Below are 27,522 nucleotides of genomic sequence, written 5' to 3'. Positions count from 1 at the left end.
GTGAGTGGTCCACGCTTCAGGCATTTTCCCACTTGGAAAACTCTCCATGCTTTACAATAGAAGTCAGTAGGAAGGCAAAAAAAAACCTCCTAGAAGACGTCTTGTATGTCTTTGGAAACATTTTATGAGCGATTTTTGCCTAAAGAAGCGCCTGTGTTTTGCACATCTATATATATATATATATATATATATATATATATATATATATATATATAAAACTGAATGTGTATGTATGTATCAAGCCACGCCCATTCCACAGAGCCCCACCCACTACGCATAGCCACAGGGAAAGAGCTCCTGGTCCAGGGACACCCTACAACAGTTGTAACACACAGCTTTGCCTCACATACATTGCATTGCACCCACAGCTCTGTTGCAGGGACCCTCTGATCCCATGTATACAGGGTTACTATACTTCCCCCAGTGATGTGATATAACACCCTGCTCTGTGACACAAGTTGACACTTCTACTCCAGCAACAGCACAGCCCTGCATCTGACTCCTTTTCCCAAGCAGGTGACTGGTCACATGGTCGTGACATCATCACAAATCCTTTAGCTGCCCACGATCTTGCATCTACCAACAGTTCAGCCAGTCTGCACTCTGTCTGCACTGATCGCCACCGCCAATGTGCTGATTGACACCTAAATCCCAGAAACTCCTCGGACCCGGGATTGGATCTGTGCACCAGCTGCTGGCCTGGCAGGAAAGAAGAAACTCACCACACACAGTCGAAGCCCCCGATGTCAGTCTGCGCTGGAGAAGAGCAGCGACATGAACACCCAACATCATCGGTGTGTTAGGGACGGCGGAACGCACTAATAAATAAATAAAAATAAGTGCGTTCGCTGCCCGGGGTCCACCGTGCAGTAGGCGTTACACCGCTGCTAGATAATGGCAGACGCACAATATGGCGGTATATCACACACGGGTTGAACGTCTGTTATCTCCACAGAGACGCTTAGAACTTAAACGTAAATACTGAGCCTGTTGGACTCACAGGTCTCAGAGTACTGCACGCACGGTAAATGGTCACAGGAGCTGAACCCAAGGCAGAGGGTCAGGGTCCGTCTAGACCTACCGTTTATGTACCGCGGACGCCCACAGATGCTGCTGGTTGCAGCGCGGCGACTGACTCAGCCGCTATATGTCATTGCCCAGAGGAGGCGCACTGTCGGACGCTAGATAGGTGAAGATATGCACTGTGGCCTGTATCATGCCACTGACTGGCGCTGACTCTAATACTAAGTCCCTATCCACACACGTAGTATCAGAGGGAGGGGAGTCTTAATGAGTCATTCACAGGCACATGCATCCGTCATCATTCACACAGGTAGTGCAAGTAGAGTCTATACTAGCGCATGGCCGAGCGGCCATGCTGGCCTTTTATAGCCGTGCGCTTCCGGCACCTTCCAGATCTCTGAGATGGACCAATCAGATCAGGAGAAGGACCTGAGCACGTGACTCCCGATCTCCACTGGGAGATCGTCTCGTGAGCATGCCCAGTAGCGCGGCGAGAGGACTTTGCCTCTGGAGTGGTTTGCTGCAGAGCAGACTGCGCTACTATTGCTGGTCCAGAGGTGGCAGCAACAACCAGACCCAGAGAACTCGTCTGAGCAGGGCGTCTGGATCACCAAGATTGCTGTGCAGGTCCCTGAGAGGTCGGAGGGGAATGGGAGACCGCTGGCTGCATGGCTCTGGATTCCTGCTGTGCAGCTGCAGGAACCCGATGCCTAACACGGTGATCTGTTTCCACTCTGTACTGCCAACATGACCGCCGCGAGGGTTGTTGGGAGTTGTAGTTTTTCCCTGATGAGAGCGGGCAATATACCTGGGATCAGAGGTGAGAGTCGGGAATATACCCAGGATCAAAGACGAGAGTTGAGAATATACCCAGGAATAAGACACAAGAGCAGGGAATGTACCCGAGATCAGAGACGAGAGCTGGGAATTATAATTTGTTATAACTAACCACACTTAGTTACTATACCCGTGCAACTCCGGGTTCTTCAGCTAGTTGTTTAATAAAGTTAGAAAACAAAATCCACAAACTGCCTCAAAAAACCTTTAAGAAAACACTAACAAAAGAAACATTTAGAAACTGTTTTAGGAAATGCCCCCCCCCCCCAATAAAAAAAAGTGAAAAAACCCCACCAATGTTTCCCTCAGCAGATTCCGCTTGAAAACCTTGTCGGTTTCTCCTGCCTGGAAAACATTTAATGCACATACTCTGACAGATGACTCGAGGAGGGAGAAGGATTGGTTTTTTACATCCCAGACCCTAGTAACACTTTTTTTTTTTTTTTTGTGACAACAGATTTTTCCCCTGGTTTTCGCAGTGATCATGTGATTGTTGTCAGGACTCTAATGTCAGGACCCTGTCAGCGTCGGCAAACTGCCACGCAGGGCAGGGTGACTTACCCACACTATGGGAGAGCACGGGGTCCAACACTGTAGTGATGGTTCAAGCAGACAGGACCTGCAGCACTGAAAATAGTAAGGACTCCCAGGAACTACGATCATGTGACTGCAGGGGGCGGGGCTTAGCATCTTACTGCTGCAGATGATGTAATGTACCTACTGCTGGGCAACTGTTGTAGAGGAGAGGAAAACGCAGGTCAGACAAGCGAGGGTCGTACACGGAGAGGGCTGTGCGGTACCAGAGGGACGAGCAGAGAATAGTCAGGTCACAGGCAGAGGGTCATACACAGAGAGAGATCGCAGTACAAGAGGGACAGGCAGAACTCGTAACAGGGACCGAACCGGATCAAAACCAAACAAGCAACAAGTTATCAGGCACAAGGCACACGTACGCACGAGGTCAACTAACTCAGCCGAGAGCAGGAGTATAACTGACACTGGACGTAGGTCGAGTGAGCATTAAATAGCCGCCCTCTGCCAGAGAGAGGCAGAAACAATTAACCCCTGTCTGACCAGGACGGGCCAAAGACAAACCCCATCCTGGATCATGACAATTGTGACCTAAAATAGTTTTGATGACGATGGTATCACTAAAATCAGAGGTTGTTAGTAAGATCAAGATCTGAGTGTTGGGGCTGCTGTGAAGGACACGATCAACTGTAGAATAATGGACACTTCTATATCAGATCTGCAAAATGGCATAGAAATCTGGGCGTATTTATACAGTTGGTCATCCTGAAGTGGTTAGAGGGGATTTTTCCACAAGTTTGTGATCCTCATGTGGTTAGATGGGATTTTTTTTACAAAATTGGTTGTGCTGAAGGGGTTAGAGGGGGATTATTCCTCACATTGGTGATCCTCAAGTGGTTCGATGGGGTTTTTAGAAAAGTAGGTGGTCCTGAAGTGGTTAGAGGGGATTTTTCCACAAATTGGTGATCCTCAAGTGGTTAGATGTGAATTTTTCAAAAAATAGGTGGTGCTGAAGGGGTTAGAGGAGATTTTTCCTTAATGGATATTTGTAAATGTCTGGTGACTGACTGATGACATCATTGCTTAGACCATACTGGGCCCAAAGGCCCTTTTTCTCTTCACTTTATAGTGTGGAGTAGCGTTGAGCATGCAAAATTCTCCTCACTGTTTCAGCATCTTTGTTATTATTATTTGTAGCCGTCTCCGATATGAAGCCCCCTGAGAACAAGACGTTGGGCTTTCGCTAAATCTGGAATAATCAGAACCTATAATATGAAATTGCTTCCCAATGACATGTGAACCTTACATCCTGTACACTAGTAGTTAGTTTGTGGTTAATATTCATGAGTGTGCTGCCTGATGACATCACTGGCGGCTTTTATGTATTCTCAGGTCACTTGTCATCCAAGTCCACAACACTGAATTTTTAAGTAAGAAAATTTTACCTATGACTGCTTCTCCTGAGGGACCAAAATAGTAGAATCTCCCTTGCCTTCTTGTTCCACACAGGATCCCGTAAATTTAAGTGACTGGTGCCATCTCCTGCCAACTCAACATCTCGGGATAAGAAACCTGCACTTTTCCCCAGTAGCATCAAAATGGTTCTATTTTTCCTGGCTGTTAAATGTTGAAGCTGGCTCCTTGATTTGAGGAAAATTTTCAGGGTTTGCCAATGGAAATAGGCAAGTATTACTTATTTTACGCTTTTTAAAGAGCTGAATAGATGCCTTTACCTTTTGGATTTTAATACAAGTATTTTTATATTTTTTTTGTGTTTATTTCTCCTGTGAGGACCTTAAATAGAACTCAACTGAAGGATGTGTAACTCGGTTGTTCAGAAAGATTTTAATAATGCTCGTGACTCGAGAGTCCGGATGGAATGATAACACGGATTTGTTTTTACTTTTTTGCATATTAAATTTTGATGTAGGTGTTTGTATTGTGCTGGGTTTTTTATAACGAAGATGACATTCTGATTGGGAGGACCAGCTTTATGTTAGATCGTATCCTGTGTGGCAGCAATTGGTGTACTAAACCAATATTATACAGTGGCTAATTGCCTAAGGTCATAAAGTATAGGGCCCAAATTAGTGTCATACATTGGTCAAATAAAGTTCCATAAAAAATTGTGTTGAAATAATGCCAACATACAGCGACCAAATACCAGCTCCAAACATACCGTAAACGAATGACCGTCATATTAAATAATACTGCTTTACAAATTAAGACTCTGGTGGTTCCAAGCCACGGGTGCCAGGCCATATGCACCACCCATTATAGTAGGGGCAGCTGTGCTCACCATACATGAGCTGCACACTCAGAATTGTTTGATACTTGGCCCACTTTAACTTATTAGCTTTCTGGAAATGCAATGAGTGAGAATGACGTCACTGAGTTACTGTAACAAAGAGGAGCCAGAAGACCTAAGCATCTGATTGCTCCTACTCCTACGCTGAAAAGAAGCACTTCTCCATTTTTTAAAATGGTGTTTATTTCTTTTGGCAGAACAGGGATTAACTGGGCATGTTGGAAACTTTGGGAGTATGAACTCTCAGCTGTGCTCCCTTTATCATCCAGGTGGTGATTCAAACCCATGTCAGAGCTAGCTTATGCTGCATGACTTGGAGGAGAGGTGTTTATATGAGGAGTTTGGAGGAGTTATCCGTGACTGTTGCTTGGTTTGTAAGTGTGATAATTCCCTTCCCTCCTCTTATTTTGGTTTTGCCTGGAGCATTCCTCTGTTATATGTCAGTGAATAGTTGTATGCTTGGTATTTTCAGTTTACCTTTCTTTGTGTTGCCTTGTTCCTTGGGTTGGTGTACTGCGGTGCACAGTAGCGCCCTTCTTCCCTGGGTGGGGGAAGAGAACAGACAGAGGGCTGATTCAGGAGATAAGGCAAGAGTGGTGGCCCCGGTATCTTCACATTCAGAAGTCTCCTGAGATATAGGACGAGCTAGGGTGCCCCCTAGTGGTAGGGACAGCAAAGGAGCCCCTGGTCCCAAGTCACCCGACAGCTGGGTCGTGACATGTAGACCTATTGGCTAGAGTGCCCATTAAGCTTTTTCATAGAGCAGTTTTCATACAAGAAATGTATTAGGTGTAAGACCTTTTAGATAAAAGATGCCAATCTTTTGATTGCCATGTCCATTAATCCAGTGGTCTGGACCGTAAACATCTGCAATGGAGCATAGAAATTACAAAACCCATGGTGTGCAAGTTAAAGAGACCGCGGTAAAATGGGAGAAGTACGCCAGGCCATTATTTGCCTGGAGCTTGTTGGCAGATGGTCAGTGTTATGACCATGTGTTGGGATATGGATGGATTGTGTTGGGATGTGGTTCATAGTCTATAAGATTCCTGACTTTCAGCTTTTAGGGATCGCTCACACGACCACATTTTCTGGGATGAGTGCTATCTTGGTTTTCATGGATAGCACTAATATCTATGATATTCTATGGGGTTGTGCACATGTCTGTTTTTTTTTTTTCCTCGAACCGATTGGTCTATGGAAAAAAAATCAAAGATATGGCCATTTTTTACCCGAATGTAGGACCAAAATTGGCAATGCAAGTCTAATGGTCTATAAAAAAAAAAAATCAGATGATATCTAAGTGCGACTGAGAAAATGGAGAAGTCTGAAAAACTTTTTCTTTTTTTTTACCTCTCCACAACTGAGAAATACTGATGCCACTATGATCAATCGTTAGTTGAAGTCTGATCAGGGTTATCGGATTGTTCTTCTCGGATGTGGAGAAAAGGACATGTATCACTACCCTTAGAGAGAGAGTGCACAAAATGACTTAAAATCTCGCACTGGCACTTTGTGCATCCTTGGCATGGCCTAACTGTTCAATACACCTTTCTACTTAATTGTTTTTCCATTTTAGTTGATCCTTCTGTGGCTCCTGTTGAGCCAGAGCTGCTAATTAAGAAAGAAGAGGGCAGAAATGGATGCAGAAGGCAGAAGTTGGAAAGGTACACTGAACTGTGTTCCTACGCAAGGGTTCACCAAGTGCCTGTGTCTGCCTTTTTGTGATGACACTCCCGTTCATAGGGATTGTCCACTACTTGAACAACTCCTTCAGACATACCATTAAAGTATGAATGAAGCAACCCATCATTTGCCATTGAGTGTCGAGAAACCATGCGCTGGTGCAGTTGGTGTGACTATGAGTTGTTTTTTTAATTATTATTTTACATGAGGGACTAGAGCATTTCATTAGAGTTGTCCAAGTAGTGGACAACTCATTTAAAGAATGCAAGGAAAGATGGAACTTTCTGCTGGGAGATTTTCAGGTCATGGATAGGTGGCAATAGATCAGTCCAAAACAAAGCCTAGATTCCTCACTTGAATGGCGGTCATGATGGCATGAGGCCTGAGGACAAAATATGGTGGCTTCTGGTTGAAATGGACATTTATTTAGCTTAATCGACGGGAGTCCTCCTATTTTTTTTTAGGATGAGCAGATGATCTAATGTATAACGGTTACGTACATCTTTAGTCACTTATCCACTTAGAAATGTGCTCATTATACAAAGCAAACGTTATATTACTTTGTACTTTACTTTTTAATTTACTTGTGTGAAAACCCATTTGAGTTGGTGTGGCTAGTTAGTACGTAAGATCATTTGTCTGCCTGTCTTCCATCACACCTTTCACAGACATCTCAAGTATACTATTTTTAAGATATTTTATTATATGGATTAAAAAATTAAAGGATTATGCAACAAAGGAAACCTAACCCTACCACGCTGATGACACAATCAAAATAAATCAGCAAACCCAGACCGAAACCTTATCCAGCCGTCAGCCATGATTCTGTTGTGCTACTTTCTGGGGAATTATTCTCTTTCCATTCAGTCAACTTTTTCCATCTTCTCAGTTGCAAGGACTTCCAAAGAAACAGGAGTTATTTTTTTATAAAACTTAATTGGTTATTGTTATTAGCACCAAATTGGTTCTCATATTCAAAAATTAGGACTTAGAGACACCACATTTGAAATGGGCGAGAAGACAAATTTGAAATCGTATATTTTATTCAGTGCCATAATTAGAGTCTGACGGACCCCAGTGCAAAATTTGGAACTGGGACCACATCTTTATGTTGATCAGATGTATGGTCCCTTGTCGCAGTTGAGATTCTATAAAGACATATATTTTTACCTCGCCATATAATAAATTCCGCTCCCCTTCCTGATATAATGTCCCCTATTCCGGCCTTGTCCTATAATAATGTTCCCTGTCACGAGCTCTTCCTTGTATAATGTCCCCCATCCTGGCCTCTTCCTATAATAATATTCCCCATCCTTGCCCTTTCCTGTAATAATGTTCCCCATCCTTGCCGCTTCCAGTAATAATGTTCACCATTCCATTCCAACACATTTAAAAAAAAAAACAGTCTTCCTCTGCTCCCACGACATGCTGCGTCCTCTTCTATAGTTGGCACAGAATTCAGCTTGCATAACAGCTTAAAGGCAAATTTAATGGCCTTTATACTAATTATCCTCCAAGTGGGTTCCTTGGAATTTTGAACGAGCATCCATGTTAATGAGTGCAGTCAGTATTTCCTTTTTGTCTTCAACTTCCATGACATTACTGCCATGCGCCACCTGCAGATCCAGCTGACTTAGAGACTGGTGTTGGCAGGCTCCTTTCCCGCACTTGGCCCTGTCATGGTTGCACCCTCTGGGACTTCGATAGTTACCGTCTTGTTTATTGTCCATTTCATGAAAGATCATGAAATGAGCAATGTAGCCAACCATGTGGAATTCCTATCCTTCCAGTTCATTCCTAAGCAAAGGATCAACTGGAGAGGCTGGGCTTAATTGAGCGGACAAGAGTCTGCAAGATAGGCAAAAAGTATACCTCCAGTAAAACTCTCCTACCTGATCTGATATCGGGCATGGAGGGGGATTTCTGTATGCTGCTCATAACTTTTGCTAAGGGAACTGTCCTATGTCCAGCGATTAATAGGCATGAGTCCTATGGTAAATGATCGGGCATCAAGTATACAAGGCATCTCCACACCCAATGTCCGATCATGTGGAAGAGCTTTAGTTGCGGCCCAGACTTCAGAAGGAATTCGTATGGTGATGCAGGGGTATGCAGGTCTGTGCTGCACCATGCCTTGAAATTATTCTCCCCTGCAACCAGTGCTTTAGAGCATGAGATGGAAGGTTGATGATGGGTTTCTTGCTGTTGAAAACTTTTGCAAACAGGCATGAATGGTGCTGCTATAAGCTTTTGCTTATGATGAATCACATGGCACTCATTCAGTTACTGGACACTCGCACCTTATAGATCCCCATATAGATCATTTTCAACCATCTCTTTACAAAAACAGATTCAGACTCACTGCATGAATGCGCACTCTTCCCTTGCTTTCTAAAATCTCACGATGGAGTCGCTACCCTTTGACCCCCCGATATTGCCATTTTGTGCACTGCTGGGAATCACTGGCTCGTAAGTGATACATCGTAGTTTACAATGTACTTTAATTTACATTGTAACCTCTGGAAGAACCGTCTAAAAGATTTGCTAGAAATCCCAGCTGTGGGGCGCCCATGCATGCCAGTGCCTGTTCTGCCGCCCTGGAAACTGTATATCTCCCATGCTTAAAAGGCATGGAAGCTTTTATGTGGAGGCAGATTAGCTATTTATATAAAATAAACATTATAAACAAAAGACGCTGCAATGTCTGACCGCTACGTGACCTGAAAGAAACTTTTTCTCAGCTACACCCTCAAATACTTCCCAGGTGCAAGAAATGATCCTCTCTGCTTGGTGTGTGGTTCCTTGTGTGTGGCACTCGCCCTGTGGCACCCTTCCTACATTTCGATCCCAGATGCCTGTAACATTTTGTGCACCATCGCCTTTGGACCTTCTTACTCCCCCATTTCATTACTGAATATGTCAATTATAGGCTTGTTTTAATTAATCACCTTTTTACATATTGCGATGGTCCATGGATATAACAAAGCTAAAGTTGGGAAAAAGAAAAAATGCCAAAAATGGAGTCTAAAGTTGGCTTTCCAAGACTCTTGATTTTGGCCGGACCAGCAGACTATCTAATGAATGTGTATTGAGCATAGTGATGTGTCGGTCGCGAACGATCTGACACAAAGAGCCAGCTCCCTGCTGTGAACTATGGGAGCCAGCATCCCAGTGAGAGCCACTAAAATCCCCGAATGGCTCTCACTGGGCCTAAAATCCCTATGTTTGACAGGCTTAACTCCGCCCACCCGGACAAAACTCCGCCCACTCAGCAAACTAATTGGTTCATAGAAAGTGGGCGGGGTTTACACAGTAGTTGGGCAGAGTTTCAGACGCCTGCACATGTAAGCAATAGGGATCTATTTAGGATCTTGGTGAGTGGAGCCATGAGAGCCAGATCACCAAAAAGAGCCGGACTGCCCATCACTAATTGAGCAGTCCGTAATCTCTTCCTATAACAAATGTCTTCGAGTACAAGGATTGGACATGTTTCATTGTAACATGCATTCTCCTTTGTTTTCAACGGTAACAGGCCAATGACAGATGTGGCTTATTTCCATTTCCCCCATTGTGAAGCGATGTACATCCCAGAAGTGCAGGGGCTATGTTGAGAAATGCATTAATATGTACAGTGGCATGTAAAAGTTTGTGCCCCCCCGGTCATGATTACTGCTATTGCGAACAGTTAAGCAAGTTGAAGATGAAATGATCTCTAAAAAGGCCATAAGTTAAAGATGACACTTTTCCATCGTATTTTAGGCAAAAAATTTTTTTTTACTCTTTTACATTTTAAAAATAAAAAGGAAAATGGGCCGATGCAAAAGTTTGGGCACCCTGAATGGTTAGTACCTAGTAGCACACCCTTTTGCAAATATCACATCTTATAAACGTGTTTTGGAGCCAGACAAGAATCTTTCAATTCTTGTTTGATTGATTTTCATTCATTCTTCCTTGGAAAATTATTCCAGTTCTGTGAGATTCCGGGGTCGTCTTGCATCCTCTGCTATTTTGAGGTCTAGCCACAGATTTTCAATGATGTTCTCTTCCAATCAGGGGACTGTGAGGTCCATTGTAAAACCTTCAACTTATGCCTTTTGCGGTAGTTTATTGTGGATTTTGACTTCTGTTTAGGATCATTATCCATTTGTTGAAGCCATCCTCTTTTCAACTTCAGCTTCTTTACAGATGGTGTTATGTTTGCATCAAGAATTTGTTGAAATTTCATTAAATCCATCCGTCCCTCTACCCATCAAATGTTCCCCGTGTCATTGGCCGCAACACAACCCCAAAGTATGATTGATCCACCCCCATGCTTAATGGTTGGCAAGATGTTCTTTTCCTGAAATTCTGTGCTCTTTTTTTTTCTCCATACATACCTTTGATCATTGTGGTCAAAAAATTCTATTTTAACCTCATCGGTCCTTAGGACTGTTTTTCCAAAATCTATCCGGCTTGTTTTAGATATTCTTTTGCATATTTCTGACTCTGAAGTTTATAATGATGATGCAGTAGAGGTTTTCTTCTGATGACTCTTCCATGAAGGCCATATTTGTGCAGGTATCTCTGAACAGTAGAACAATGTACCACAACTGCAGAGTCTGCTAAATCTTTCTGCAGGTCTTTTGCAATCAAGCGATGTTTCTGACTTTCATCTCTAGTAATCCTATGAACAGATCTCACTGAAATTTTGCTTGGTCTCCCATACCTTATCTTGACCACACTGGTACTGTTAACTGCCATTTCTTAATTACATTTTGACTCATGAAAGGGCAACTTGAAAACGCTTTGCTGTCTTCTTATAACCTCCTGCATTGTGAGTCTCCACCATTCTCCTTTTCAGAGCGCTAGGCAGCTGCTTAAAAGAACCCATGGCTTCTGTCATTTGGCACAAGGCTAGAGGAGGCTGGTGTCACGGGTGTGTCAGATACAACAGACTGTTGCTCTGCATCTGGCTGCAGAAGGTCTCTGTGATTGACACTACAGATGCCTCTTTAATCCTTCTGACTCTTGAACCCAGTGGCAACCTCCCTCCGTCTCTAGTTGACTCACCTGGACCTGGGTGTTTATAAATCCCCAGTCTGCTGCAGAGAGTCGCCGGTTATATTCACATTTTTACCTTGTGAAGGTTAGAGCTATAACAGTGGGCTAACTTCCTCTCTTGAGGTTTTTGAGGACGTTTAGTGTTACCTCTCTGAGTCTGCTCAACTCTTGTTGTGAGTTCATTCTCTGGTTCACCAGTTGTGAGTTCTCCTTCCAGACTCCCTCTGGTGGTAACGGGAGGTAGTGAGGCTGATTTGAGCGGTGGAGATCTGCCACCTGAGAATGAGGATGACGATTGGATCTCAGGAGTCTCAGATTGGATTTAAGACAGCCGACGCCCTATTCAGTTGCTGGTGATTCCTTCTGGCTTGTCAGCTTTTGGTTTTCAGCTCTGTTCCAGTCATCTAAAGCTAAGTTTTTCTGCTAATGTTCACACTTGATTTTGTTGGTCTATTCAGTTTTTTGTGTGGTCAGCCAGCCCCGGCTGGGGGCTGTGCTGAATTTCCACTCTTATTTATCAGTATTTTGCCAATTTGCTTTTTGTCCCTTACTAGTTGGGTCTTTTTTTGCTCTGTCTCAGAATATTTCAGAGTGCTGATATAGTGGGAGAAGTCTAGTGACTTCAGGGTTAATTTTGCTATCAGAAGTGTTGGACATTATTTTTGTAGGGTTTTTTGCAGGTTGCAGACAGTCTCTTTCCTTTCCTGTCTAGTTAGTTTGGGCCCCATCATTTGCTCAGCCTATTTTCCTGCCTGTGTTTGTACCTTCATCTTGTTTCACCGTCAATACATGTGTGGGGGCTGTCTGTTCCTTTGGGGTCTGCTCTGGGGCAGTTAGTTTTCCCTTTTCTTGCTTTAGGCTTACTTAGTTCTCCGGCCGTGACGAGGTGTCTAGGAACATCGTAGGCATGCTCCACGGCTACTGCTAGTTGTGTGGTAAGAACAGGGATCTGCAATCTGCCAACCTCTCTGGTTTTCTGTGACTTAGCTTGTTTTGCTTTTTTCTCCTCGGTGACCATTCATAACAGTTCTTACCAACCTCTCTGGTTTTCTGTGACTTAGCTTGTTTTGCTTTTTTCTCCTCGGTGACCATTCATAACAGTTCATTCCCCTTGTCTGTCTACCTTTTTGTCTTTAGTTTACAGTGGGGATTGACCAGTGCTCATCCCTTCCCCCTCCCTATTCAGGGCCTAGCTCTAGGGAGATACAGGGCTTAAGTTTCCTGCTCGACGATTGGCAAGGAACCAATTTAGGCATGGTAGGGTGTTTTCAGATCTGCCTAGGGTTCTCCACTCACCCTTTCCCTAGTGTCTTGGCTTCCTTCCCCTCATCCTTTCATGTTGCACTTAGTCTTCCCACACTGTGCGTGACAGGTGTGTTTTTATAAAACTGGGATATTTGCATCACCTGGCCTTTCCTAATGATTATAGTGAACAAGATATAACTCTAACAGGCTAAATAAGACCTGAAACCTTGGTCGCTTGTCCCAGTGCCAACGCCGACCCTGTCAGCAGTCACCGGAACACACAGAGGCTGCAGGGGAGCGCGCAGACTATCCGGAGACATTGGGGACCTCCACACTGCATTGGAGAACAAGTAGTAAGTGGGACCGGGACTCATGTGTAAGCCAAGGGGGGTCTTTTCAGCAAAAAAAAAAAAAAAGATGCTGAAAAACTTGGCTTATACACAAGTATATATGGTGTATATATCTATAGTATATAAATATTACGGTATATAATTTCGTTTTTTGCCTAAAATCCAAAGGAAGTGTCATCTTTAACTTTAGAACTTTTAGAGATCATTTAAAACTTGCTGAACTTTTAACAATAACAGTAATTTTGACCAGATGTAAACCAAACTTTTAAGTACCACCGTAAGGCTGTGTGCCCACGTTGCGTTTTTTAAGTGTTTCCGCGGCGCTTTTAGACCCGCGTTTCTGCCGCGGAAACGCTTAAGAAAAGCATCCAATGTAATCATAATAGAATCCGCACTTGTTGTGCTAATGGTGCGTTTTTTTCCGCTGCAGAAACACTTAGCGGAAATAAACGCAGCATGTTCATTAATTTTGCAGAAACGCATAGGAAAACGCATGCTAAAACGCTTAACAAAAGCGTCAAAAACTAATACAAAAGCGCTTCATAAAACACATGCGTTTTCCCAGGAAGAGGGTGTGCGTTTCCGCCCAGGAATATTCTGTTTCAAAAACGTAACGTGGGCACATAGCCTGTATGTAAGCATACTTTTTACTATTTTTTTTTTTTTTTTTTTTTATGAGACATCTGAGCATTCCCCTGAGAAAAGGAACATATTTGGATGTATTATCTACCTATATGAATGCCATATAAATTTTCATGTTTTGGAACCGATGGTAAGTGATTGTCCGTATTAATAAGCTGCAGCCCCAGTTACATCCACAGTGAGGCGCCAGACACCCACTGATTCCCCACTCCATTAATGGTATGGTACCATGCCACCTCTACATATCCAGAGGCCGTTCTCCTCTGCCTGACCTCATAAATATTCACTCACGCACTGTAGTAAAAATAAAATCGAAAACACTTACTTACCCAGAACTTTCCTCTCCAGCGTCATCATCTTCTGCAGAAATCAGGAGGGAGAAATTCTTGATACTCGATTTACGACTATATCCTCTGATAGTTTTTTTTTTTTTTTTTTTTATGGACCCTGTTTTGTTAGTGCATCTGTTCGGTACCTCAGCAGGTGCCATTACACCATTATGATCAGTACCGGCTCCAACCCCCAAGCGTATAAAGTTGTCTTTCTGTTCTGTAGCCGCTGTGAAGACCAGAAATGTTAATGTACTTCCTTCTATAGACGTATTTATCACAATGGAGAGAATCGCGTTAGGTTGGCTGCGCTGCCAGAAATGAGGAGCCTTGGACCTTCAGATAATGTTTTTTATTAGTACCAACGCGTTTCGGCACCGGTCCTTTGTCTTTCTCAAAGTCAAAAAAACAAGTGACTTTCCTTCTATAGATGTGTCTTCTGATCCTACTTCTAGACCCTAATTTGTTAGCCTAGTATATGCCCCACAGAAGGTACTTACCCGTAACCCCCACATTCCAAAGTCTTTTATGTAATGCATCAAATTAAGGGGCACAGCTGAGGCCCATCAAGACCCCTTCAACAGATTTTATTCGGTCGTCCATGACAGCACCACCTGACAGAGGGGATCCGCCCTTCAAGAACAGGAAACCTGCAGATATAAAAGGGCGGCACCTCTCCCACGCATCAGTTGGTTTCCTGTTCCTAGAGGAGAGGACTCCCTACAGATCGTCCGTCATGGATCGTCGAGAATTCCCAGGCCGGCTGACCGACCCAGGTAGCGCGGGGGGGGGGTCTCCTACCTTGGTCAGCGCGGGGTCCCTGGAAGCACCACGGTTGGGCCGGGTAGGTCTCCACGGCAGTGGATGGAGCAGGTGGAGCAAGGGGTCCGGTGGACAGCCGTCTCCAAAGTGCCACCACCAGGAGGTATGTATGCCCCGGGCCCCTCCTGGTGCGTTCCCCCCGGGGTCCGGTCTTCTTCCCGTCCGGGCCGACGTTGGCGCCCAGTCAGCGGGCGCAGAGTGACGCACGTGGGGGCTGGAGGGCCGTGCCGGCTCCTTTCCGCGCGCTCCCGCGGTCTCAGGTGAGCGGCGGAAGTGACTTGGCGGAAGGGGCGGGGCTGGGAACGCCGAATCCGGAAGTCGGGTGCCGGCCGGCTTTCCGGTGTGCGCTGTGGAAGCGCAGCTGTCCTGGGTCGCGTGCGGTGGCCGGGGTGGAAGGGGGGGACTGGTACACGGGGTGGGAAGGTCGCGAGGGGGTCCCGGGTGGGAGGTGCCTCGGCCAGAACCCTGCTGACCCGGACATCAGGAGGCTTTATAATGCAGGCGGGGACGCTGCTGGGATGCTTCTTAAGGCCCAGCAATGGATACGACGGAAGCCCCCATAGACCAGCAGGACGAGGTGCAGGAGCGCCCGCAGAAACAGGCTACAGTGAAGCCTCATACGAGCAGACAGAGCCGCAGAAGTTCCTCCAGACTAAAGGATCCCCCTGCCTCCCTCCGTGATCCGGTACCTGCTTCAACTGCATGGGTAAGAGATCTCCGTGAATGTACCCTGATGCAGTGTTCCCTTATGTTTTTTCGCAGGGGAGGAAAGCTACGGGAAAACAGAAGCACAGGGAATGTGCCCTCTGTAGTTGCCCCTTCCAGATGGCCACCCTAAAAAGTTATGTCAGCCATGCGTGCGACAGACAGTAGGGGTTGAAAGGGAACGATAGTCGACGGGTGGATTGACAGCCCTTACACTCTCCCCCGTTTATACAGGTATCGGAAGAGACGCCTGACTTCACTACAAGCCTGAGGGAGATAATCAGGACAGAGATGAAAGCCCTATCCCAAGGGGAATCTTCTAGGAGAAGAGAGGCTAGTTTTTCTGGCTTGGAGTCCTCGGTCGCCCCTAGGAAAGACGATGACTCCTCAGATTCCCCAGCCTCCTCTTTGTCTTCCTCGGATGAAGACTCTAGCCGGTTCTACTTCCCCTTAGACCAAATGGATAGGCTAGTCAAAGCAATAAGGTCCACCAGGGGGGTAGCAGACACAAAGCCGGAACTCTCATCACAGGACATGATGTTCGGGGGTCTAGATCCCAGGAAGCGTAGGGCCTTTCCATTAAATAATAAAGTCCAGAGTCTGATAGATAGAATGGAGGAGGCCTGAAAAAAGGGGCACCTTGCCACCAGCCTTCAAGCGGAGGTACCCTTTTGATGACCCAGTGGTAAGCAGATGGGATAAGGCCCCTAAGCTGGACGCGGCAGTAGCCAAAGCCTCCAAAAAATCCTCCATACCTTTTGATGACATGGCCTCCTTAAAAGATCCGCTGGATAAAAAAGCGGATTCTTTTCTAAAGGGAACATGGGAGATGTCAGCGGGCGACCTAAGACCAGCGATAGCTGCCACATGTACATCCAGATCCATGATGGTCTGGCTAAATCAACTGGATTCTCAGCTGAAAGACGGAGCCTCGAGAGCATCCATTCGTAAAACTGCCGATCATCCAAAATGCCGCTGCTTTTTTAGCTGATGCTTCGGCGGACTCTGCAAGGATGGCGGCTAGAACCGCGGGATTGTCTAATGCAGGTCGAAGGGCGCTCTGGTTAAAATGCTGGCCAGGAGATATCGAGGCCAGGTCCCGACTCTGTTCCATTACGTGTGAGGGGGAATATCTTTTTGCCCCGTCCTGGACGAACTATTAGAAAAAGCCGGGGATGATAAACAGAAATTCCCCAGTCTGCCAAACCCTTCTTATAGACGTCCCTTTACCAGGAAGGGATATTTCCGTAGAAGGCCGTCCAGAGATCAAGGCAGATGGGATGAGAAAATAAGGAAAGGTACAGGATTTATGTTTGGAGGAGGGGGGCACCAGGAAGGTCCAGCACGTGACACTAAAAAGCCGCCCCAATGACTAGTTGCTTCGGTGGGAGGGAGATTAGCTGCATTCTACCCAGCCTAGTCGCTGATCTCTAGTAGCAACTGGATACTGGGGGTGATAGCTCTGGGGCTACGACTAGAATTCTCCTGGGTTCCCCAAGATCGATTTAAGGTCACCCCACTCAGGTCTTCCACATCAGAACAAGCTGCCCTGGAGGCCGAGGTTCGTGATCTATGCCGCAAGAAGGTCCTAACAGAGGTTCCAGAGGGAGAAAGGGGGAAAGGTTTCTACTCCCCTCTGTTCCTGGTCCGTAAGCCAGACAGCTCCTTCAGGACTATAATAAATCTTAAGGCCCTCAACGAGTTTCTGGTCATATGTCATATATCCGTTCAAAATAGAAACAATCAATTCCACAATAAAATTGCTGTTTCAAAATTGCTTTATGATGGTGTTAGATTTAAAAGACGCCTACTACCAAATACCCATTCATGCAGCTCATCAGCGCTTCCTCAGAGTGGCGGTTTAGTTAGATGGGTCAGTTCAACATTTCCAATATGCGGCCCTCCCCTTTGGGGTGGCAGTCGCTCCCCGGGTGTTTACTAAAGTTATAGCGGAAGTTATGGCCCATCTACGTGAATCAGACATTCTAGTAGTCCCCTACCTGGATGAATCATAGAATCGTAGAGTTGGAAGGGACCTCCTGGGCCATCTGGTCCAACCCCCTGCTCAAAGCAGGATTCGCTAAATCATCCCAGTCAGATGTCTGTCCAGCCTCTGTTTGAAGACTTCCATTGAAGGAGAACTCACCACTTCTCGTGGCAGCCTGTTCCTCTCATTGATCACTCTGTCAAAAAGTTTTTTCTAATATCTAATCTGTGTCTCCTCCCATTCAGTTTCATCCCATTGCTTCTAGTCTTTCCTTGTGCAAATGAGAATAAAGTTGATCCTTCTACAATGTGACAGCCCTTTAGATATTTGTAGACAGCTATTAAGTCTCCTCTCAGTCTTCTCTTTTGCAAACTAAACATTCCCAAATCCTGCAACCTTTCCTCATAAGACAGGGTTTGCAGACCGGTCACCATTCTGGTCGCTCTTTTCTGAACTTGCTCCAGTTTGTTGATGTCTTTTTTTAAAATGTGGTGCCCAAAATTGGACTTCCTTATTGTAGGCAAAATGGCGCAACATTGTTTGGAACAGCTTCAAAGGGCGATGTCTGCCCTAGAGCGGTTAGGATGGTTGCTTAACATCAAAAAATCTCGGTTACAGCCGATGAGAGTCTAGCAATTCTTAGGCCTAATCCTAGATTCTGGGAAACAGGAATGCCGTCTGCCTCCGGAGAAGCTTGTTCGCCTACACTATCAGGTCCTGAACGCTTTCAATAACCCCACCATGTCCCTCAGGAAAGCCATGTCCCTTCTGGGTTCCCTCTCGTCCTGTAACCCGGCAGTCCAGTGGGCACAGTTTCATACAAGGAAACTACAGGGCGAGGTTTTATTACATCAAAGAGTCCTTGGGGGTTACTTGGAGGGCCAGCTAACCTTGTCCCGACACACAAGGGAGTCCCTAGAGTGGTGGCTAGAGAAGGATAATTTATCCAGAGGGGTACCCTGGAAGTATAACATAACCTGCATAGTCACCACGGATGCTAGCCCTTCCGGTTAGGGAGCTCATATGGGTGAGATTCTGGTCCAGGGCCTATGGGAGCATCATCAGATAGAAATGTCGTCTAACCTGAAAGAATTGACAGCAGTGGAGCAGGCAGCTAAAAAGCTCCTTGTGTATCTACAGGGCCATCACGTACGAGTGTTCTCCGACAATCGGGTCACCGTGGCTTATATCAACCACCAAGGCGGGACTCGTTCCAAACCCCTGATGAATGTAGCAGAGCGGTTGTTCCAACTAGCAGAGCAGCATTTTCTATCTTTAACAGCTCTACATATAAAAGGGAAAGAAAACATCACGGCAGATTTCTTAAGCCGCAATCTGCTAAAGCAAGGAGAATGGTCCCTAAAAACCTCCATCTTCAACCTGATTGCACAAAAATGGGGACAACCAGAGTTAGATCTCTTCGCCACCAAGGAAAACAGGAAATTAAGACAATTCTGCTCCTTGAATCCTCTGGCGGTAGATGCCTTTCTGATAAAGTGAGACTTCAGGCTAGCCTATGCCTTCCCTCCCCTATCTCTACTACCCCTGGTGATGAGGAAAATCAGAAAAGACGGAGCAAGGGTTATAGTTATCTCTCCATTTTGGCCCAGGAGGGCATGGTTCTCATACGTCAGGACCATGTCAGTGTCCGATCCTTGGGTTCTTCCGGACATCCCTGATCTCCTATCCCAGGGCCCAGTTTTCCATTCTCAGGTGGCTGGCCTACATCTGATGGCGTGGAGTTTGAACGGTCACTGCTAAAAGATAAAGGGTTCTCCCCAGACCTGATTAACACCCTACTTAAAAGTAGAAAAATCATTACTACCAAAATTTACGTCAGAATTTGGAAGAAATTCCTTCAGAACTCAGGAGTAGTCGCTGGAGATTCAGCGCCTATAATTCAAATCTTAGACTTTCTACAGAAAGGTCTGGACATGGGGCTTTCCACCAGTACCCTTAAACTACAAATACAAGCTTTGGGGGCCCTCTTTAGCTGCAACATCGCGGGTAATTACTGGGTCAGTAGATTCATTAAGGCAGCAGGTAGATCCAGACCAGTAGTGAAGGATAGGTTCATGCCATGGGACCTGAATCTAGTGCTCACGGATATGACGGAAGCTCCATTCGAACCTATCTCATCAGCTTCCATAGAAAAACCTGTCCCTCAAAGTAGCCTTCCTAGTAGCTCTGACGTCAGCTCGTAGAGTAAGCGACATCCAGGCATTATCTAGGCGTCCTCCTTATTTACAGTTTAAAGACGATAGGGTAATACTTAGGCCTGATCCAGCATACTTACCTAAGGTAGTTTCTAGCTTTCATAGGACACAGGAAATAGTCCTTCCATCCATCCTCCCTAATCCAGTTAATGAGAAGGAAAAGAAACTACACACCCTGGATGTTAGGAGATGCCTCATAGAATATCTGGCAGTTACCGATCCCTGGAAGAAAGATAATGCCCTGTTTGTCTCCCATCAAGGCCCTAGGAAAGGTTTTAGAGCGTCAAAAAATACACTAGCCAGGTGGATTAGAGAGGCGATTTCATTAGCATGCACCTCAAAAGGCAGGTTGGCACCTGGAAAGCTGAGGGCGCATTCCACCAGAGCCATGGCGACCTCGTGGGCCGAAAGATCGGAAGTCTCCATTGACCAGATATATAAGGCGGCTACTTGGTCCTCTCCGAGCACCTTTTATAGTCATTATAGGCTAGACCTGGGTGCTTCCGCAGACCTCTCCTTTGGTGTAATGGTGCTGCAGGCTGTAGTCCCTCCCTAAAGGAGTTATTACTCTCTGTAATTCTCTCAGGTGGTGCTGTCATGGACGACCGAATAAAGTCTTAGTTACTCACCGGTTAACGGTATTTTTCGGAGACCATGACAGCACCCGTATATTCCCTTCCCTTAGTTAAATTGGGTGTGCACGTCTTCCTCTTGTATATGTCCACTGGTGATAAATAATTAGGTATTGATAGCATTGTACATAAATCATGCCATTAACCTTGGAGGTCCTCTTATGCTCTGTAATCCAACTGATGCGTGGGAGAGGTGCCGCCCTTTTGTATCTGTAGGTTTCCTGTTCCTGAAGGGCGGATCCTCTCTCTCAGGTGGTGCTGTCATGGACACCGAAAAATACCGTTAACCGGTGAGTAACTAAGACTTTCATGTAACTAATGACTATTGTCAAAGTTTTTCTTTTTTTTTTTTATTTGCTTGATAACTTTTTACATTTTAATTCTTTGTGTGATGATGAAATCTGAACTGTAAGAATATTTCCTACATGAAATCATGACAAGGTACGTCGGCTATGAGGGAAAGGTGAGATCAGTAACTCTTCCTTGACTTTCAGTAGGTTACAAGGTTACGTAAGGACGTTCATAATACACTCTTTATTCCCTGACAGCATAAAGAATCTGCCATATCAGACTTCACTGCGTGTGAACAGCCTCATGGCTTATTTGTGTGTCATCTATTGTTGAATGGTAAGACTCGCACCACCAGTGGATACTACACAAATCCCTCACACATTATATACACGTAGTACACACATCACGTGCACATTACATAAATAGCACACACATAACTCTCACATTATCTACATGTATATAATGTGTACGTGATGTATATATACATGTACAGTGGGTGAAAAAAGTATCGAACACGTCACCAATTTTTTAAGTAAATATATTTGTAAAGGTGTTATTGACATGAAATCATCACCAGATGTCAGCAACAACCCATCCAATCAACACAGGCAAATAAATCAAACCATTGTTGTCCATAAATTAAGTTGTGTTATGATGAGAAATGGCACAGGGAAAAAGTATTGAGCACTCTTACTGAAATTTAATTAATACTTTGTACAAAAGCCTTTGTTGTTAATGACCGTTTCAAGATGTCTCCTGTATGGAGAAACTAGTCACATGCATTGCTCAGGTGTGATTTTTGGACCATTCTTCCACACTCTCTTCACATCTTGAAGGTTTTGTGAGCTCTTTCTATGAACTCTGAGCTTTAGTTCCTTCCAGAAATTTTCCAAAAAATTTCCATAAATCCAAAGAGTTCAATTTTAGTCTCATCTGACCAGACTATATTCTATCAATACTTCACAAGCTTGTCTAAATGTTATTGAGCATACTTTAAACGCACTTGAGCATGCTTTTTGTTCAGCAATGTAGTCTTGCATGGTGAGCATGCATACAGGATACAGACCATGGAAGTTGTACCTGCTGACTCCAGGTATTTCTGTAGCTATCGACAGGTGGTCATTGACAGACAACTCTACTGATAATTGTTTTCACTCCTTTGTCTGAAATCTTGCGGCAAGCACCTGGTCATGGCCGGTTTATGGTGAAAATATGTTCTTTCCACTTCCGAATTATGTCCCCAACAATGCTCACTGTAACCTTCAGTAGTTTAGAAATGTTTCTGTAACCAGTGCAATTAGTAGGTTTTGCAACAATAAGGTTGCAAAGGCATTGAGACAGCTCACTGGTTTTACCCATCATGAGATGTTTCTTGTGTGGCACCTTGGTAATTAGACACCTTTTTATAGGCCATCAGTTGAATCAGCTGATAATATTTTTTACTAAGTGACAGGATTGCTTTCTAATTACTGATAGATTTCAGCTGGTGTTATGACTTTCCATGGCTTTTTGTACCTCTTTCTTCATGTGTTCAATACTTTTTCCCTGTGTCATTTTACATTATTACGCATAACTTAATTTATGGACATCTATGATTTGATTTCTTTGCCTGTGTGGATTGGATAGGTTGTTACTGACATTTGGTGAAAATTTCATGTCAGTAGCATCTTTACAAATATACTTGGAATATTGGTGACATGTTGAATACTGTATATAATGTGTGTGGTATGTATATAATGGTTATGTAATGTGTGTACTAAATGTGCATACTGTATATATACATGTATATAATGTGTGAATGATGTGTGTGTTGTGTATATAATGTGTAAGTGATGTGTGTGGAATGTATATAATATGTAGGTGATGTGTCAAATGCATATGTGTTAGTGGTTTGTTAATAATGTGTACATGATGTGTGTACTACATGTATATAATGAGTACATGATGTGTATGCCAGATGTGTATATTATGTGTGAGCTTTGTATTGTGTGTGTGGTTTGTATATACACATCCTGTACACCATGTACACATTAGAAACTAACCACACACATGGCACGAACATTATATACACGTACAACACACATCACTTACACATTATATGCATGCAGTATAAACATCATTCTCCCTTTATATCTAAACCACATACACTGCACTCACACATACTTCACTCACACATACTTCACTCACAAATTATATACATACCACACACATCACTCACACATATGCATGCAGTATACACATCAATCACACATTATATATACATAGTACAGATATCATGTACACATTTTTTACAAACCACACACTTCACTAACATGTATGCATACGATACATAATCTACACATGACCGCATATGGCGAATCCAGTTTTTCTCTCTTCTCCCAAAAACCACCCCGACTCCTAGTATCCCATATTCTTAAAATAACACAGACTACCACTTTTCCTTTGGATAATTATGGCCACAGCGGCCAATTTATTAACAAACAATCAAATATTAACAATAAACATCCAAATATTAAATACAAATAATATGAGGGGAGGGTTCTTGGAGCTAAAAGATCTGGCTATAAAAAACCTTTTTGGCCCAAGACCAAAAACTAAACCACCATGTTACCCCCAGCCGTCCAACCCAGCTCAAGGGCACCGTAACTCCCGTTCCGGGAGACTCACCACCAGAGCTCCCGAGGTAAAAACCCCGTCCAGAGCCCATAACCAAAAAGCCAGATCCCCCATACCATTTTTTAAAACTGTCGGGAATATTACATCCAACTCCTTCCCCGACCAATCACCGTCAACTCCAAGAACCCCACCCCCCGCCAACCACGAACAGCCCTGACCACCTCAGGCTCGTGAGTGCCCCAAAACCAGCAAGGCCCTCTCGATCCCCTCTTGTATTGCCAATGCCCACAGATCAGTGCCGATAGAATTTAAATGAACCTCATCACTCAACCAAAAATTACCGACACCTGCCTCCAACTCAAAGTGCCTGACACTAATGCCCCCATTCCTAGACACAAACCCCGACACTGCCCGATTCAATTTGACCCTTGCCCTGTTAATGCCCTTTAAAGACCTAGCCTGCCTCCACTTTTGCCTCTGAACAACGTCCGACCATACAGTCAACACTTCCGGGAAAGATGCCCACAATCTTAAAAAATCGGAACGTATGTCCCTGATCAAGTCCCTCACCGGCCTGACCCCCAAATCGTTACCTCCAACATGTATGACGATAACGTCGGGGGCTCGGTCCAGGCGGACGGACCTGGCAAATTCCGGTAACACCCTGCTCCACACCATACCACGAAAACCCAACCACCGAACCAGAACCTGTCCCCTCCTAAAACCCAACTGCCTACCATCTGGCCTCGCATCAGCTCTCAGCGCACCCCAATACACATACGAATGTCCAAATATCCAGGCAAGCAAGGGGTCGCCACCTGAAAAAACATAACAGATTATAAAAAACAAATTACTTAACCGGAGCCACAACCACTGTTAACGTCGAACATATAGTAAGTAGCGATCCGACTGCCACCCGCCAATTCCTTTGATTGCCTCCGCCCCCAGACCAAGACCGTCCGCCTCAGTTGCCGCTCCGATCCTAAAAGAATGCGACCCGAACCTGTCCTGGGGAAGGCCCAACTCCAACAATCCCCTCTTCAAGACTGCAATGAACTGGAAGCGAGACAAATAGGTGCCATCCGCATGGCACAAAAGAGGCCCCGTCCTACCTGCCCACACATTCCAATATGATTCCAAACAACTACTTGGGCACATTAGTGCCCGACCAATGCGCCCCAAAACTACCCTTCTGCCCCTCCCCAGTTGATCAGTTTTTGAACGCCGGATCCAAAAAACGATGCCCCCTGACCAAAATTCCACATCTTCTGCCTGCAACCCACCAGGTGAAACCTTGCTGCATGACACCACCTCGCCAATCCGCATTGCTCCAAAAAAGGCCAAAGAAAAAGCCAACCTAAACAGCACCAACTCGAATCCTGAAGTACAAATACCCTCCAGGACTCTGCCTAAGCTTTCCAACGTAGTAAACGAAATAGGCCTTCGTTTATCACAAACTTTCTTACCCCTACGAAAGCCTTTCAACGCCTGTCTCACCAAAAAATTCTTCGTCACGTCCGTCATCCCCTGTAACTTGAAACCGAAAGCCAAGCCTGACACAAATTTGTTGACCTTAGCGGCGGACCAACCGCTGTCAGCCGCCTTCCCGACCAAAAACAATACCGCCAACATCCTATCCTCCTCGCTATCAACCCCATCCCATTCTGCCATCCACCGCTGCCATACTCGCCACGAGGATTCGTATGCCGACCAGGTTTGCTGAGATAACGATTCCCGGATTAGTCTTCCCGCTCTTCCAAAATCACCTTCCACAGCTGAGAAGGGCATTCCACGCCCACGACATCCGCTCCTGGTGCCAACTCTCGAAAACGCCCCCACTGAAAACGAGACAAAGAGTCTGCTATTGAGTTCGAAACACCGGGCACATGCACTGCTGAAATCCCTGCATTCAACTCCAGACAGCGAAGAACCAAAACTCTAACCAATCTGATCACTGGAGGAGAAGAGGCCGACAAGCTATTAATCACCGCCACTACACTGGCGTTGTCGCAATGAAAACGCACTTTCCGGTTCGCAAACATAGGACCCCACACGAAAACCGCCACCACAATAGGAAACAGTTCCAACAATGCCAAGTTTTTTGTATGGCCCAGCAACTGCCAGGCCTGAGGCCAACGCCCCACGCTCCACTTTCCTTTGCAGTAGGCGCCGTAACCAGAACCACCCGCTGCATCCGTATAAATCTCAAAATCAAAATTGCTCAACGCCTCCTCCTGCATTAGTGACCGACCATTGTAATTCTGCAAAAAACGCTGCCAAACCAACAAGTCCGCCCTATGCTCTTTATTCAAACGAACAAAATGGTGCGGAGCCTTTACTCCTGCCGTCGCACCTGCCAAGCGACGAGAAAAAATGCGGCCCATAGGCATGATCCTACAGGCAAAATTCAAACGCCCCAACACTGATTGCAACTCCTTCAGAGTCACTTTATGCAACTTCGCAATCCTATCCACCTCCTGCTTCAACAATGACAACTTGTCCTCTGGCAAACGACACTCCATCCTTTCCGAATCGATGCTTATGCCCAAAAAACTTATAACGGTTTTCGGCCCTTCCGTCTTCTCTGATGCAAGCGGGACCCCAAAATGCTCTGCCGTCCAAACCATGGCTGCTAACGCATTCCTACACAACGGTGAATCCGGGGGACCAATAAAAAGAAAGTCATCCAGATAGTGAATGATCGATTCCACACCCGCGACATCCCTTACCACCCACTCCAAAAAAGTACTAAACATCTCGAACAACGAACACGAAATTGCACAACCCATCGGCAAACACCTATCAAGGTAAAAATTCCCGTCCCAAAAACAACCCAACAGCGGAATGCTGTCTGCATGAACCGGCAATAACCGAAACGCGGACTCGATGTCCGTCTTTGCCAACAAAGCCCCTGACCCATAACGACGCACCCAATGCACCGCCGTATTAAAGGAGGTATACTCCACTGAGCACAACTCTCGGTCAATACCGTCATTGACTGACAAGCCCTTTGGGTACGACAAATGTTGAATCAAACGAAACTTGTTCGGCTCCTTCTTTGGCACTACCCCCAATGGGGAAACAACCAAACCCGCCACTGGAGCCGCGGGGAACGGACCCGCCATCCTGCCCAATTCCACTTCCTTATTCAATTTCGCATCAACCACCTCCGCATGCATTACTGCCGACCGCAAATTTTTTAACGAAAGCGGAACCACATGGCCGGGAGCCGGAATCCTAAAACCCTCAACAAAACCGTGCCAAAGCACACTAGCCTCTTCCCTAGATGGGTATCTATTTAGAAAGGGGGCCATCTTTTGAACTCTCACCGGGCTCTCCCCCTTGACCGGCACCCACGTTTGGCTTACCCTTCCCCTTCTTAAAACATTTTGAAGCCCCGTGGGAGCCACCGTTACAGTGGGAGCACGCATGCCTGAACTTGCAGTTGGTCCCATACTTGCACTGCCCATCATTAAATTGCCAGCACGTCCCTGACTTTTCTCTTCCTCCCTGGGTTGCCTGACCACCACTTCCGTGACCTGCCGGCTGACTACTACCGCCCCCACTCCCGTGAAAGGACTGCCCATACCTCACTGGAGCCATCACCTTCAACCACAACCCGATATCTTTCTGGTCCCACTTTATCTCTGGCATTACTGCCTTCCTCTGTCTAAACTGCTCGTCATATCGCAGCCACGCCTGCCCCCCGTAGATACGATGCGCCTCCCCAATAGCGTCTAAATAACAGAACAAGACAGAACAATTATCCGGAGACTTTTCACCTATGACACTCGCCAAAATAGCGAATGCCTGCATCCAATTCACAAAAGTCTGTGGAATCAGACGCCACCTCCTCTTTTCCTCCTCTTCTTTCTTACTATCATCTTTTTTTCCCTTCTCCAGATTAAATTTTTCTAACGGAAGCAGGGAAAATATCTCAACATACTCGTCGCGCCAAATCTTTTCCTTCACCTCTTTTTTCAAATGGGCACCCAGAGGCCCCTCAAAACACACATAAACCTCCCCCTTTGCCCTATCGTCCAGTTTTATCTTATCCCCCTTATCCGTTTCCGTCTGCACCGAGACAGATACCCCCGCCGATGCTCCCTCGTCACCTTCCACAGAGCGAACCGCCTCACCTACTGACTGAGTGACGGAACCACGCCCCGCTAACCATACCCCCGCCGGGGATGGAGCTGCTTCTCCAATTACCCCCCCTTCCAATCTCCGCAATACTTTTGACATAGTATCTAAAATATCCC

At 45.4% G+C, this 27,522-nt stretch overlaps 1 protein-coding gene across 15 annotated transcripts in view; it reads left to right on the top strand.

The window, feature by feature from the left end:
* Positions 1 to 27,522, top strand: part of MIPOL1 (mirror-image polydactyly 1) — a 606,483-nt gene that overhangs the window by 120,973 nt on the left and 457,988 nt on the right. For 2 of the 15 annotated variants that reach the window (XM_073554199.1, XM_073554197.1), the window contains one exon: positions 3,901 to 4,073. The exons of the other annotated variants lie outside the window; for them this stretch is intronic. The gene's annotated coding sequence lies outside the window, so the exon portion shown is untranslated. The remainder of the gene's footprint in view (positions 1 to 3,900; positions 4,074 to 27,522) is intronic. 15 annotated transcript variants of the gene reach the window in all.

The sequence above is a fragment of the Dendrobates tinctorius genome, unplaced genomic scaffold (assembly GCF_039654945.1).
Source record: "Dendrobates tinctorius isolate UK_male_01 unplaced genomic scaffold, ASM3965494v1 ptg000208l, whole genome shotgun sequence".
Lineage (NCBI taxonomy): Eukaryota > Metazoa > Chordata > Amphibia > Anura > Dendrobatidae > Dendrobates > Dendrobates tinctorius.
Note: the sequence above shows the minus strand (reverse complement) of the source record. Positions and strands in the feature narration are given on the sequence as shown.